This window comes from Xenopus laevis, chromosome 1S, assembly GCF_017654675.1.
Source record: "Xenopus laevis strain J_2021 chromosome 1S, Xenopus_laevis_v10.1, whole genome shotgun sequence".
Lineage (NCBI taxonomy): Eukaryota > Metazoa > Chordata > Amphibia > Anura > Pipidae > Xenopus > Xenopus laevis.
This window is the reverse complement of record NC_054372.1, coordinates 87,328,747-87,343,303: the sequence shown is the minus strand read 5'-3', so window position 1 is coordinate 87,343,303 and position 14,557 is coordinate 87,328,747. Positions and strand designations below refer to the sequence as shown.

Sequence of the window (14,557 nt, the reverse complement as noted above, 5' to 3'; positions counted from 1 at the left end):
AAATTATTTGGGAAATTTATTAATTTCATGAAAAATTAATAGATGCAGTCATTGTGGACATGCCATAGTACTTGCACCCAAAGATGCTCCATGTACATCCATTGAGTTGTGTTTGGCACCACTGCATCTGTCATGCCTCCTAATTATTAAGTGCACCTACTGACACTTCGGAACCCTGGAGCTATTGCTACCTTCAGGTTGGTGCTAATTCCAGGGTTCCCTCTGCTGGCTATTTGAATAGGTGCAAAAGACGTTTGTCAAGACACACATCCACAGTTGTGTTTGTTTTAATGCACTATGGGTACATTTATGAGCCCAACTGAAAGTGCATTAATGACAACTGCAGTCTCTTTCATTAAAGGTACTTGAGTCTTATTCCAGTTGCAATTCTGGTGGATGCAATGATGCTGGAATTCTGGGTAAACCACATGGCAATTTGCTTCCAAAATTTGACTGTGCACACGGCACTTGCAGTTGTAAATGACCTTTGTAGGCTTTCTGCACATTAGTCATGGAAGATTACAAAAAGGAGTGTGCATCAATATAAATTGTTTACTAGCAGTAACAAGATTTATGAGCAATGTATCATGGGATATGTAGTGCACACATGCCCTCCCTGAAAGGCTTTGATGCAATTGCAGCACTTCACAAGACATAAAATGGAGATAGTGTAGACATAAAGCATTTTCACTCATGGGGGAAACTGAGGTAACAGATATCATCAATGGAATGCAGTTTCACCTTTAAAAAAATGACCTTATTAAAATGTGGTGTTTTTTTAAACCCATTTGTCAACGTAGTATCTGTATATAGTGCAAAACAGCAAACGCAGAAAAAACATTACACTGATAAATTAAAGCACGTTCAATAATGTTTTTTGTCTCTAGTTAATGTGCTCATCGTTGAACAAGCAAACCTTCAAAGTGAAGGGAGAGATTTGCTGTCTCCTTAAGCATACTCTGATTTTCAAGCCATTGTATTGTACAAAAGACATTGTAATTTTTCACTTACCTGTGGGAATTCTCAAGGTGTTCACAATCCCCATTGCTTTAATGAGGCATGTCAGGGAAAAAAAGAAGTGGTTTGCATAAGCCGTGCATGTGGCAGTTTTCAAAGAAATGCTAAATGCTTCAATTCCATAGAGTAAGTAAAATGCTTCGAGGAAAGATTACCCAAGCAGGAAGAGCTCTAGGGCACCCATGGCTTAGGCAAATATACCTTTGTTGAACAATTTGGTGTCACTTTTTCATGCCTGTTAAATCCCATGAAGGAAGACATGTAAGTACACCATGGACAATTAGAATAAAATGCTTGAGTATCACCTGTTATCTGGGAGCTCCATACATTGAAATTAATGCTGCTCCCACTAAAGGAGAGCAGAAACTGAAAGTCAGAGTGTGCAATATCAGTAGCAGCTGCATAAATCGAGCCAGGAAAAAATTCAGAAAAAATCATACCATTCGGATTTTTGTTTGGTTTTATCGAGTTTTTCCCTGATCCTTTTAAATTGTGCTTTTTTAATAATAAATAAAGTCAAATTGTGGATTGTAGCATGGTTGGAATTTTTTTTTCAATAAAATAATCAGAAAAGTTTGGGTTTTGATAAATAACTCCATAAATACATGAACTCAATTGGATTGTTTATATCATAGTTTGGCTCATGTACAAGGTCCTGTTTAATTACTACAGAGAAAAAGAAAATTGTGGATAAAATGGAGCCTATGGCAGATGGTCTTCCCATAATGAGGAGTTTTCTGGATAACAGGTTTCCGGCTAACAGATTCCAGACCTGTAGTAGTAATTGTAGTCCAATAACATTTCAGTTTATCTATCTGTCTGTGTTCAATCTGTCTGTCCTATCTGATAATGTGACAATAGGCTAATCCCTTTTTCATATGTATACAGAGAACTGTCATTGATGATATCCAGATAACAAACCAGTCCAAAGCATTTACTTTAATGCTTAAAAACAGAAATTACACCATTCTCTGTAACAAGAAAAACCATTCCAGCAATGCAATTTAAAAAGGGGTTCAGTCACATAGGAGCCATTTTCCAGACCAAGCCAGCATGAGTTACTGTATTGCTTGGTTGGACAATGCGTGATGCAGCTGCAAGCTTGAATACTGTATTAATATTTATGAAACAAGTATCTTCTTATAAGAGATGATTAAATAACTTTCAATATTAGTCATATATATATATATATTACAGAAGCAATTATATAAAGGGAAAATTGCTAATTTGCTTTACAACTACTGTATGTCTTCAAAAACAGTTTGTTGCATAATAAAATACATTGCATGTCCAACATCAACAATTGTTATATAGTTATTATGCCTTTTCCCTATTGTAGATCCCTTCAAAAAGTGGATGATTATTTTAGTTAACATAAATGCTTGGTCTGCTACAGTGCAAACAAGGCAAGTTATATGTTTAATTGATTCATTAAATAACCAGGCACTGAATATCAGGTGGCATCACTAAGCACTGTTTGAAAGAATATATGTTTTGGTTTAAAGCTTATCAGAGGAATGTAATTAAAGTCGCAAAGCGCAAAACAATTTGCGCCGATAAGACTAAAAAGCCACATTTTGCAATGTAATATTGTTCCTTAAACTGTTATTGCATTGCGAATTGTAATTGCGCACTCTTAAGAAGTGCTTGAAGGTGTCGTAATCTTTTGGAGCAAACAAAGTGACTTTTTCAGTAAGTAGTTTTATTACATTGCGCATTGTCGCAAACTATAAAATTATAAAATGGTCTTCAGCTGTCGGAAGTGGTCGCTAAACAGTTTCCGCGTTCGCAAAAGCTAAATTAAATTTGCTCAAAGCAAAATTTGTTCGCGCAAAGGCATAACTTTTCGCATTGCGAATAGTTTTTCCGTTACGGACTTATATTACATTCCCCCCATTGTCTATTATGCTACGTATGTGTAGGGAAAAAAAATATATAATAGACAATTTCATGAACAGAGAGAAGTGATCAAAAATGAAATAAGCCAAGTACTATAGCCGCATACTTAGCCACTTGAACTCTAAATTATAAAATATATAATTTATTCATAATAATAGCCATACTACAATAATGTTAATCACTGCATAAAACACTTTAGATATTCAGGGTAAATGGAGGATACCTGTATTTTCCACTGATTTAGCCCATGAATGCATATTTAATTTAACTTGACACAAGGAGGCACTTTTGCTTCTTGTGTAAATGATGAACACTTTAACATTAGTCACTTATGGCAGGAACACACAGATCAAATAAAACTCAAATGAATCAAAACTGCCAAAGAGTGTCTGCATGTCATGCTTCACAAAAGCCCATCACAATTCCACACAATTGGACTTTTGTGCTTTGTCACTCTAAATAAGATAAAGTTAGAGGCTTATTTAGTAAAGGTCAGGTTTTTGAAACCACAACTGAATTTACTAACTCTAAGGGGCAGATTTATCTAAATTTCAAAGTAATGGGATTTTTTTGTACTCCCATAACTTCGAAATTCTATTTAAAAAAGACCAATCGCAATTTATCAAAAAATCAAGGTTTTTTTCCGGGTGAATAGGTCCGTATTCATTCGTACGATTCGAAGTAACAGTGCATTGGAATCATAAGATTCAAAGTTTTTCCAAAAAAAACCCTTTGATTTTTCAAAGACCACCAATTAACTCCAAATAGAATCTAGGAGGTCCCCCATAGGCTAAAACAGCAATTCGGCAGGTTTTAGATGGAGAATGGTCAAGGTCGAATTTTTAAAGAGACAGTACATGATAAATTTCGATATTTGAAAATCAAATTTGGACTATTTTTTAGTTGAAGAACACAAAAATTAGCTCAAAATTCGAATTTTCTAAATTTGAATTTTCACTTCGACCTTTGATTAATCTGCCCCTAAAAGTATGATTGTCATTGCATTTATTAAAACATCTGAATAAAAAAAGTGTGAATGAAAAAAAAGCACTGAAGAATACGAATACCTTGAAAACCTCTAAAAATGTGCCTAGCAAATCCCTAGCAAAAAATAAAATCTTATAGGATCTCGAAAACTTTTACTTGGCCAAGTTTGGTATAAAAGATTTGTGTCGTTTTTTTCACTTCACATTTTTAGAGCTATTGTAGAAATATAGGAAAACCACAAATTTTTCGATATTCGTATGAAAAAAAAAATGCTTTTTTCAGGATTCAATTGTTAATAAATGTGCCCCTTAGTGATGATGGAATCTGTCATGTTTTACTTCGGTGAAAAATTCGCAAACTGCTGAAAATTTGCAAAATGGCGAAAAACTCACGAAAGTCTATGGGCAAATTTTTTGTTACAAAATATATGTGTATAAGCAAAGCTTGTTTTCTCACTATGTCAATGTGTGTGTTTTCTTTCAAGTTCTTTCTCACTCCAAATGCATTGAAAATGCAAAATGTGTTCTATTTTTCATGAAAATTTTTTGCTACAGTTTAGAGAAAAATTCCACCAATGGCAAAATGCGTAATTTCACTCATCATTAGATATATATATAAATATATATATATATATATATATATATATATATATGTATATATATATATATATATCTATTAATTAGACTCTAGTGATCTAGTGATATATATTAATTAGACTCTAGTGAATTTCAGTTTCTCATTTCTGAACACCTGTACTTCATACCTTGGCTGTTTCAAAGCTCTCCTTAAACATTAGCTATATGGCTGTTGGCACATATTTTAGTATTAATATACAGGAATTCTGTAGCCAAAAGAATAAATCTTTGATTTGGCTGCCCAAGTGTTGAACGGGTTGAAGTGATTGTATGGGGACTGTGTGTGCAGCTCAATGTTATTCTAGGCTAACTTAATTTTCTACTTGGCCACATTTATATCAGAATGATGTTAATCTAGTATTATGGCAAAGGAAAGCATTTTATATCACACATGGGCCAGTTAGCTGCCTGTCAGAGGAACCATCTGCCAACAGATATCACCCTGAAAAATTTTGCTCATGAAGGTCCTGCGAGGAAGAACTACTTTGGTGGTATGAACTGCACAATGCTTTTTCCCCTTACATTCCCATAAGTATAGAATCTCCCAATATTTACCTATTAACTGGATTTGGATTTGGCAGGAATAACATGGAGTTACTCAATCATTTCCAGTTAACAGCTCCTGTTAGGTATCAATGTTTAAATGTGGGCAGTAACCAATACCAACATTCAAATTCTAATGCGGCTATATCAACTATGCAGCATTTTGAAGGTCTATTGATTTGATGTTGCAGAAGCCATTTCATTTGTTAGATGTTCTGTTTCATAGTTCCAGCAGAACTATAAATGTCTTAGTTGAAAAGGGCCAGAACATGTTGCAACAGACAGGTCATACTCATCTATAGTGTTCTGCCCTAACTTGACCGAATCAGCGATACTACAGTATTATTGTCAAGTCTTTGTTCTTCCCAGCAGGGTGTGTTTCCCTGCTGTCTGAACTTGCTGGATTGATGGGTTTGTTGCTACACATCATATACAGTATAACCCCAGCACAGTTACTTCCTTTAAAAAAGGGAGTGTCACGGTTGTAAAGATGAACATGTCACTGCCACAGATACAGACATAGTAAATAGGTCAGAAAGTTAAGATTGGTAAGTGCATTGTTAGAGATCAGAAAGCCATGTGATGTTTCTGCAGCCAACGTGATCCTATATTGAGCCAACACTATTATTAGAAAGGTAGTTTGCATGGTAAAGCAGCAAGGTCATATTATATGAAATAAATAACATATAAGCTGGGAGTGATATAATTATATGCTGTGGAGATACCTGACTCTAAATAGGTGTATTTTATATTACTGTTATAATATGTTATACCATATGTTTCTGGAATAAGACTTGCTTAATTTTTGGTACAAATCCATATATGTGGGTACTGTAGATATTCGTAATTATCAATACAGGTATAGAATCCGTTATTCGAAAACCCGTTATCCTGAAAGCTCGGAATTACTGAAAGGCCGTCTCCCATAGATTCTGTTTTATCCAAACATTCAAAATTTAAAAAAAACTATTTTCATTTTTTCGCTGTGATAATAAAACAGTATCTTGTACAGGTATGGGATCCATTATACAGAAACCAGTTATCCAGAAAGATCCAAATTACGGAAAGGCCATCTCCCATATACTCCATATTATGCAAATAATCACATTTTTGAAAATGATTTCCTTTTTCTCTGTAATAATTAAACAGTACCTTATACTTGATCCAAACTAAGATGTGATAAATCCATATTGGAAACAAAACTGGCCTATTGGGTTTATTTAATGTTCACATGACTTTCTAGTAGACTTAAGGTATGAAGATCCAAATTATGGAAAGATCTGTTATCTGGAAAACTCCAGGTCCCCAGCATTCTGGATAACAGGTCTCATACCTGTACTTGATCCAAACTAAAATATAATCAATCCTTATTGGAAGCAGAACCTGAACATTAGGTATATTTTATGTTAACTTATTTTCTAATAAACTTAAGGCATGAAGATCCAAATTACAGAAAGATCTGTTATCTAGATAGCCCCAGGTCCCAAGCATTCTGGATAACAGATCCCATACCTGTATTCTGCTTCAAGGACTTTAGAACACTTGCGGTTTGACTGCTTCTGTCATCTGGCTTTAAATAGAGATTATCAAAACACAGTCACATGGTCCTCTTCTCATTGTTCATAGAAATAGAAATGAATAAAAAGTGCACTACTGAACACACAGACCATGGTGTCAAGATGGGCAAGCAATCATTTTCATTCTCTAAGGGCCAGAACTAGGGGTAGGCAGAAAAGGCACATGCCTAGGGTGCAATGCTAGGAGGCTTACCTACACTGTCACCTAACCCTAGTCTGGTCCCATATCCCTGACTGTGTTCTGCTCCCCCATATTCCAACCATACGTAGAAGCACATATTCGCGTATGCGTCCGTTTACACCGGGGAGTAAGGGCGAAGTGGTCGGCCAGGAGTCCTTAGCCCGGCACTGCAAAGGCTCTAAGATGTATGTTACAAATGTGTTTTTTATAAGATTTAACAAAAATTAATTTTTAAAACACCAATGGTATTATTTCCTATGGTTGCTTAGTTTTCTTCTCTTAATCACTTTTCTAATCATACATTTTAGGGGCCCAAAATCCTGGAGTAATGCAAACAATAAAATTCAGACCACTAATTCTGTGGTCAAAATATTTTATCTTATTTATCAAATTGTTCAGCAGTATAGGGCAAATACAGGTTAATACAAAAAACCTAGCTAGTTGTCCGAGCCATGAAAAGAGTCATTTAAGACACCGCTCATCAAGTGACAGCCTAAATGACATCACACTTTGCACCTTGGACACACACTCCTGTGATTTCACTTGATAAAATTATATTAATAATTGGATATTTCAGGGAAGTGATAAGGCACTTGTTGCCAGCCTACTACAGGTATGGGACCTGTTATCCAGAATGCTCAGGACCTGGGGCTTTCCACGTAAAGGATCTTTTTTCTAATTTGGATCTTCATACCTTAAGTCTACTAGAAAATCATGTAAACATTATTTAAACCCAATAAGCTGGTTCTGCTTCCAATAAGGTTCAGTTATATCTTGGTTTGCATCAAGTACAAGGTACTGTTATTTCAGAGAAAAAGAAAATCATTTTTTAAAATTTGGATAAAATGGAGTCTATGGGAGATGGCCTTTCCATAATTTGGAGCTTTCTGGATAATGGGTTTCCAGATAACTGATCCCATACCTGTACTAAGAAACATCAAGTTGAAGATTAGATTCCGGGAGTTGCCGGTCTTTTAAATTTCTAATTTATTTTTACCCTGTTAATGGGTGGCAACTGTAGATGGAATGCTGTCTGTTTGGAATATGTTATACCCAATTCGTAAATAGGAATATATTATTTTTTTTATAATACTCAAGCACACATACATACAGTATATTCTACATGGGGAGGCCCAATTATCAAAGGTTGAATCTCGATTTCATGTGAGTTTTTTTTAACTCGAATGTCGGGAAGGCTATTAACATCTTCAAATGGGTCACTGGTCCTCTCCCATTGACTTATGAGCTCATGAACTCGGCAGGTTTTAGGTGGCGAATAGTCGAATTCAAATGATTCCCAGGGTATATGTCTGATAAATCTCGGAATTCGAATTTTAACTAAAATTTAAATTGAGTTTGGATAATTCACAATTCGAATTTGAGAGTTTTAACCAACTAAAAAATTAAAAAATTCGAATTTACTATTCGACCCTTAATATATCTGCCCCATACATTATAGTATCTGACATACATATGTGGCCAAAACCTGTTAATATGTAGACTTAAGTTTTAGTTTTAATATATCAGTACACCAAACATTTTCCTTGTGCAAATCGCTCAACAAATATATATTTATATATATATATATTATATATATATATATATTATTATATATATATAATTTATTGATTTAATGACCGTATATGACAATGTCTACAAGGTCAGGACAGCAGTTACAAGATACTGTACAAGCTATTAAACAAAAGAAATCAAGTGTGAATAACAAGTTACCCTGGAGATTTATTGCATTTACCAGATAAGCAGAATGTATCAAAACAGACAGGCAGGGGGTAGTCCACCATTATAAATGACTCCTCTGAAATTCTGCTTCACTGGTTCAAAAAAAGGGAGCATAGTGAGAAAGGGGCTCAGGGTACTTAGAATTCACATATTTTACAAAGTCAAAAGCATTCTGCTAAACAAGCATATGCATTAGTCCTTAGGAAAAGCATCAGCTAAATATTTTCAAGGAGTCAGGGTCCCAACATTCATTTAAACATGTTTTGCTTATCGTTTTACACTAAAGAATCCTTACAGGGTATACAAAGAAATTCTTATAAGTAAATATTACAATTAGACAGAAAAGGTCTGACGTCATTACATATATGAAACAAACAATGAATCTTTCCTTTTTATATATAATCTTTACTTAAAATTACACAAAAGAGATATTTTCCCAAAGATTAATGTTAATGCATTTAAATGCATCAAATACGAATGACGGAAATTTTACCAACAGAGTAAAAACTGCTGTGTTTTTAACCTTTCTCAAGGCCCAGTTCAAAGGAGCATTTTGTCTGTATATCCTCAATGCTGCTCAGGAGAATTAGTAAGTGCAGGCCCGGATTTGTGGAGAGGCCACCAAGGCCCAGGCCTAGGGCTGCAGGATTTTAGGGGGTGGCATGCTGCCCAACCTCCCACACATTAGTTCAGAAACACTGGGTATGCGCAGGAGATACAATCGTTTTTTTAATTTCCCGTGCGCCAATCCCCATTGCTCTGGTCCCGATAATGAAAATTTGAGAGAATTTAAGAGCAGGCCTAGGGGCACCTGCTTGTAAATCTGGCCCTGAGTAAGTGCATTGATTATTAGTCATGTCACCATGTATAGATTTGGTGGGAATTTCTGTGTTTCGTTGGTGGAGAAAATTCTCGCAAAACTGTGTAAAAAATTTACCAAGTGGCTCATTTCGCACAACAAAAAAAGAAAAGACTCAACAAACACGTTCGTCATTTTATTCTTCCCCTCTCCTTCCACGTCAGCCAAAGGGATCTGGGGCATCCTACTGTCTTTATAAGGACATATTATATTATTGAGAAAATTTGAATATTATATAAACTTCAGCATACTGAAATAAGAAACTTTTTAAATACAATCAATTAAAAATTCTGTAGTGTTTCTGAAATAATCAAGTTCATCTTCACTATTCTTCTCAGCATCTGTTTTACTTCATTCTGTCTTCATGCAGGAGTTGGGTGTCATTGGCAGTTAGATCCAATGTATCTTATAGGGGGGCTCCTTTTGCCTAGAAATATTAGAGCTCACTCTATTAAAATCACCAGAAATCCTGTCTCTCTACATGCAGAATTTGTGCAAAAGGCAGTTATTTTGTTAGATTTTGTTTGTACTGGATTCAGTTATCTGAGTGAGCTTGAATGCAGTTGCTAGGAAAGGAAGCCCCCCTATAAGATATATTGGATCTAACTGTAACTCTAATGAAGAAAAACAGATGCTGAGAGAGGGATAGTGAAGATAAACTTGATTATTTCAGAAATTATGCAGAATATTTAATTGATTGTATTTACAAATCTCATTTCAGTATGTTGAAGCTTTTCATTTTCCCCTTTAGTGTGGGATACAAAGCATCAAGATATTATCTGTTTGTGGTCAGATTTATTTTTACTCATGCCTGTGTTATTAAGCTAGTAGTAATACTGTATATAAACTAAAGATAATTGTTGCTTAAATAGCAACAGAGTTACTAAGTGTAGTAGATACCATAATCAGTCAGCCAGTGGTAATGTCAAAACTCAGACACATTTTTAAGAAATTGGCATCATGGAAAATGATGCCAATCCGTTGTAGCCTAGTGGATTAAAGGTTCTCTAAAGATTTAGGGTATGCGTGTAGTAATATACTGAGTGAAAAATTGCATGTGATTTTACCTTCCCAGTTATTAGTGGTAGCCTCAAAACAGAAACAAGATGCCATTAAAAAAAATGCACATAAATTCTAAAGCAGCTTGCTTCAAAAATGATGCATGACAAAAAAATCGCACAACAAAATATGACAAAAGGTTTCTTAAATTGTCTATTTCTGTTTTTTGGCAAATAGAAATGGGACAGATTAGCTCATCACTAACGGTTATTGCTACTGTTCATCCTGCGTCAGTGATTGATCCATCTGTGTGGGTGTTGAGGGCTATGTACACATTTATACACCTGAATAAGTGTTATGGTGACCATAGAAGGACCAATATGTTCAGCCAGTTTTATTGAATTTGAAATTCCTGACCATTGGTGCATCTATGGGAACCTTCAGGAAGCAGTTTAGTAGAAGTGTCTAGACAGTTTTTAGTAGATGTGTCTAGAAAAGAGATGCTGGCAGGACAAGTAGGTCACTATACGAAAATCATGTGGCTTCCTCTCACTCATACAAATATCATGAAGTAGGCCAACTTAAAATGGAATATGCACATCTGTTCAACTCTGTTCAACTCTGTTCAACACAAGTACTAAATTAGGTTTGTGATGGCAATGCATTTGTTTATGCCCTATTCAAATTGACGTAAGGGTAAGTGTATTAACAAAGTTTCTCTAGGCAGAAATGAACGTTAGTGAAATTTGATATAAAATGCTTGCGCTGACGAATTTACCCTAGCGAAACTTCGCTAGCGGTCGGCCCCTCACGCCTGACGAAGTTGCGCGATGTGTGACAAAGCCTTCAGAGGCGAAAATTCGCCCTTTAGTGAATTAGCCCCCAAGTGTCATTAGCTTTAGAGCATGGGGTACAGATTCTACACTGTGGGACACTTGAAGGGTTAAAGGACTAGGATTCAAAAAAACAAAATGCTGGTAGTCTATTCTCTTAGTCAATATTTACTAGTCAATCATAAACAGAAAATTTTGCTAACTTTTAGACAGTTGTTAAATGTACATGACACTCATTGGACACATATTAAACATCATGATACTGTTGAATATCTCTATTGCACAATTTTTCTGTGGAGGTGTAGGAACTGGGATTTCGATTTGTGAGACAGCAGCTATGGGTTGGAACATGTCTAGATATATCATTTTCATGCAAGAGTGTAATACGTGTGCTTTTAATACCTTGATTTATTAACTGGGAGATGTGTTTTAGTAAGCTTGGTTTAACCCTTGAAGCATGCTTAACACTAAATTTAATTTTTTTTTAAAAAAAATCATTTTATTTAATTCTATAAATGAAAAACTGCAAGCATGATTGTGGTCAACAAGCGTGTGCCACCCAATGCACACGAAAGTAGTATTAATAAAAGAACTTCTAGAAACAGCGTTTGATGCTACTATAGCTTTTCACTGCTTTAGATCCCATGGTGTATGATTATTTAGTAACATAAATGTATGCATACATTAATATGTACTGCAGGTTTCCTAGTTATAAGTAAATTACTTATTTAAGTAATTTGAAAACAGGATATTTCCCCATGAGGGTATTCCTGTCACTAGGGCCAGTCGGGTTGGATCTTGGCCTGCAGAGAAATGCAGAATGAGAATTGGCTGCCCTTCTGCCCAATGTGCCTGCACCAGAAAACATTACTCACCACTCGTGCAAGCAGACATGGTGGATTTTGCATTTCACACCTGTCTGCAGCTGTTGTGTTGTGTTGTTTATTTTAGCAATTGCAAATAAAATTTAAAAAAAAGATAAACTCATATTTGAAATACTGTACTGGTAGACCATGGTCACTCCTGTTATATTTTTGTGGGATATTAAACATAATCACTATGAGCAGATTTAAGAAGCTTGCAGCTCAGACAAGGCTGAAACATGTAGTGATAAAGCACATTGAAAACATTGAAAACACATGAAAACACATGTATACACCCAGCATCAAATATATGCATGTGGCAGAACCACAGGGAACATAAAACATTGAGGTAAGTGGCCCTTTAAAATGATAATTTAATGATGTATAATACTGATAGACCTTATAGTTATTATAGCCAAATACAATTTCGCTACAGATTTTTTAAAAGATGCACTGCTTCTAGGCAAAGTAAACAAAACTGAATTGGCATTATAAGTAACATATCATGACCACTGTCACCAAAACCAATTCTTTTTTCCTTTTTTTTTTCCACTTGTCTACAAGATAAATGGGCTATTAGAGAGTAGCTGTTCCTAAGGCTCTAGCAGTCAAAGTGTGTATTAGAAGAGGCAGAAATAGGTTGAGAAAATGAATACTTAGTAAACTTCCTGCTGTGGGAATATGTAACTTTATTACCATGATAGGGAAAGGCTTCAGTTTCAAATAGGTTTCCTAGATGGTTTTGATTGCCTAAGAAAATAAGTTTGGTGACTGATAGATGCAATGACTGATGAAAGGTAATGAAAGGTGGAGACTTGGAAGCCAAACCCAAGAAATCATTCTTGCTTAAATATACAATTCTGAAGGTGCTTAAACTATGCTTTTCCAAAGATTTTATTTCCTTTTACATTTTCTATTCACTTTTAATTAAATATCATAATTATCACAGTGTAAACAAATTTGAATCTCATATGGCTACAAGATGAACCACTTACAGTATGTTTTACAAATGTTACAGATTATTTTATATGCCATTGCCAGTTAAATATCTCCTAGTTTTAAAAATATTTTCAGTATTTAAAATATACACGAGGACCTTGTGCTTGTAATTGTTGTGCTTGTTCAAGGTCCAGCCAAGGGACTCAGGGAACAGATGGGTTTATTAATAAAGGGACATAGTACCCAAGGTGTTTGTGTGGTACAGTTATTCATTTTTAACCCAGGTTGCCAGCAGATTCAATCAGGTAGTCAAGCCTGATCTTCCATTATGGGAGAGACAATAATTGTAGGGGGGTAAATAGGGATGGCTAAACTTCAACCTGTTAAAATGGAACTGATATTCTATGATGGGTATGGCACGGATATTCTGACTATGCCTAACCAATACAACTGAAGTTTTTTTCCCTTCAGGTGTGAGTATATACATTTACCTTTGAATGGTTGGTGCTGGATTTACTGGATTGAACATGGGAAGCAAGCCCCAGAGTCTAAAACTCTAAACCAACATTTGTACTTTTCCTGTAGGAAATTTTAACATTATTTGAAAAAAAAAAAAAACTAAATTACAACAGGGCTTCCCAATTGTAAGGCATCTGATGAAGCAAATCAAATGCTATGCCAGCTATGTAAGTGAAACTTTAAAATATGAATCTTTCATCATAAAATGCACTTCCACACCTTAATGCTTTCAGTGCTGGCACTTCACATAATAGCAGGGGATATACATCACACAGACTCATCTGAAACATTATCCACATTCTATCCCTGTTAGGAACTTATTTGAAATGAATCATACTGTCTTCCTTTCTCGGCAATCCTTCAATCCCCCATAGTAAAACATGCATGACAAAAATTATGAATGGAGACTGACATTCATTCAAATTGTTCCGTGTATTTCTTCTCTTTTTTAAGGAAATAAAGAAGATATTCTCAAGATATTTAAGAGCTATATTCTCTTTTATATTGTGACCAATACAGTGCTGACAGTGGGTACTTATAGAGTAGATGCACGCACTAAGCTAATTTGTTCATTTACACAGGTCAGTTTATTAAGATGGAAACATTAATAAAAAATAATTAGAAGAAGCAATTTCACCAGATTAAAGGAACAGTTCAGTGTAAAAAAAAAACCCTGGGTAAATAGGCTGTGCAAAATAAAAAAATGTTTCTAATATATTTACAGTAGTTAGCCAAAAATGTAATCCATAAAGGCTGGAGTGAGCGGATGTCTAACATAACATAACAGAACACATCTTCCTGCTCTGAGTTAGTCATTGACTTTAAGGGGGCCCGCATGGGACATAATTGTTTGCAACAGTGAGTTTGCAATTGATCCTTAGCATGCAGGTCAGATTCAAAAGCAAACAGTTATGACCCATGTAGTCCCCCTCAAGTCACTGATTGGTTACTGCCTGGTAAACAATC

The 14,557-nt window shown here is 35.2% G+C and overlaps 1 protein-coding gene across 6 annotated transcripts in view; it reads left to right on the top strand.

The window, feature by feature from the left end:
• The window catches only part of LOC108706826 (pro-neuregulin-1, membrane-bound isoform-like), a 516,025-nt gene that overhangs the window by 245,818 nt on the left and 255,650 nt on the right, over positions 1 to 14,557 (top strand). The window lies entirely within an intron of this gene.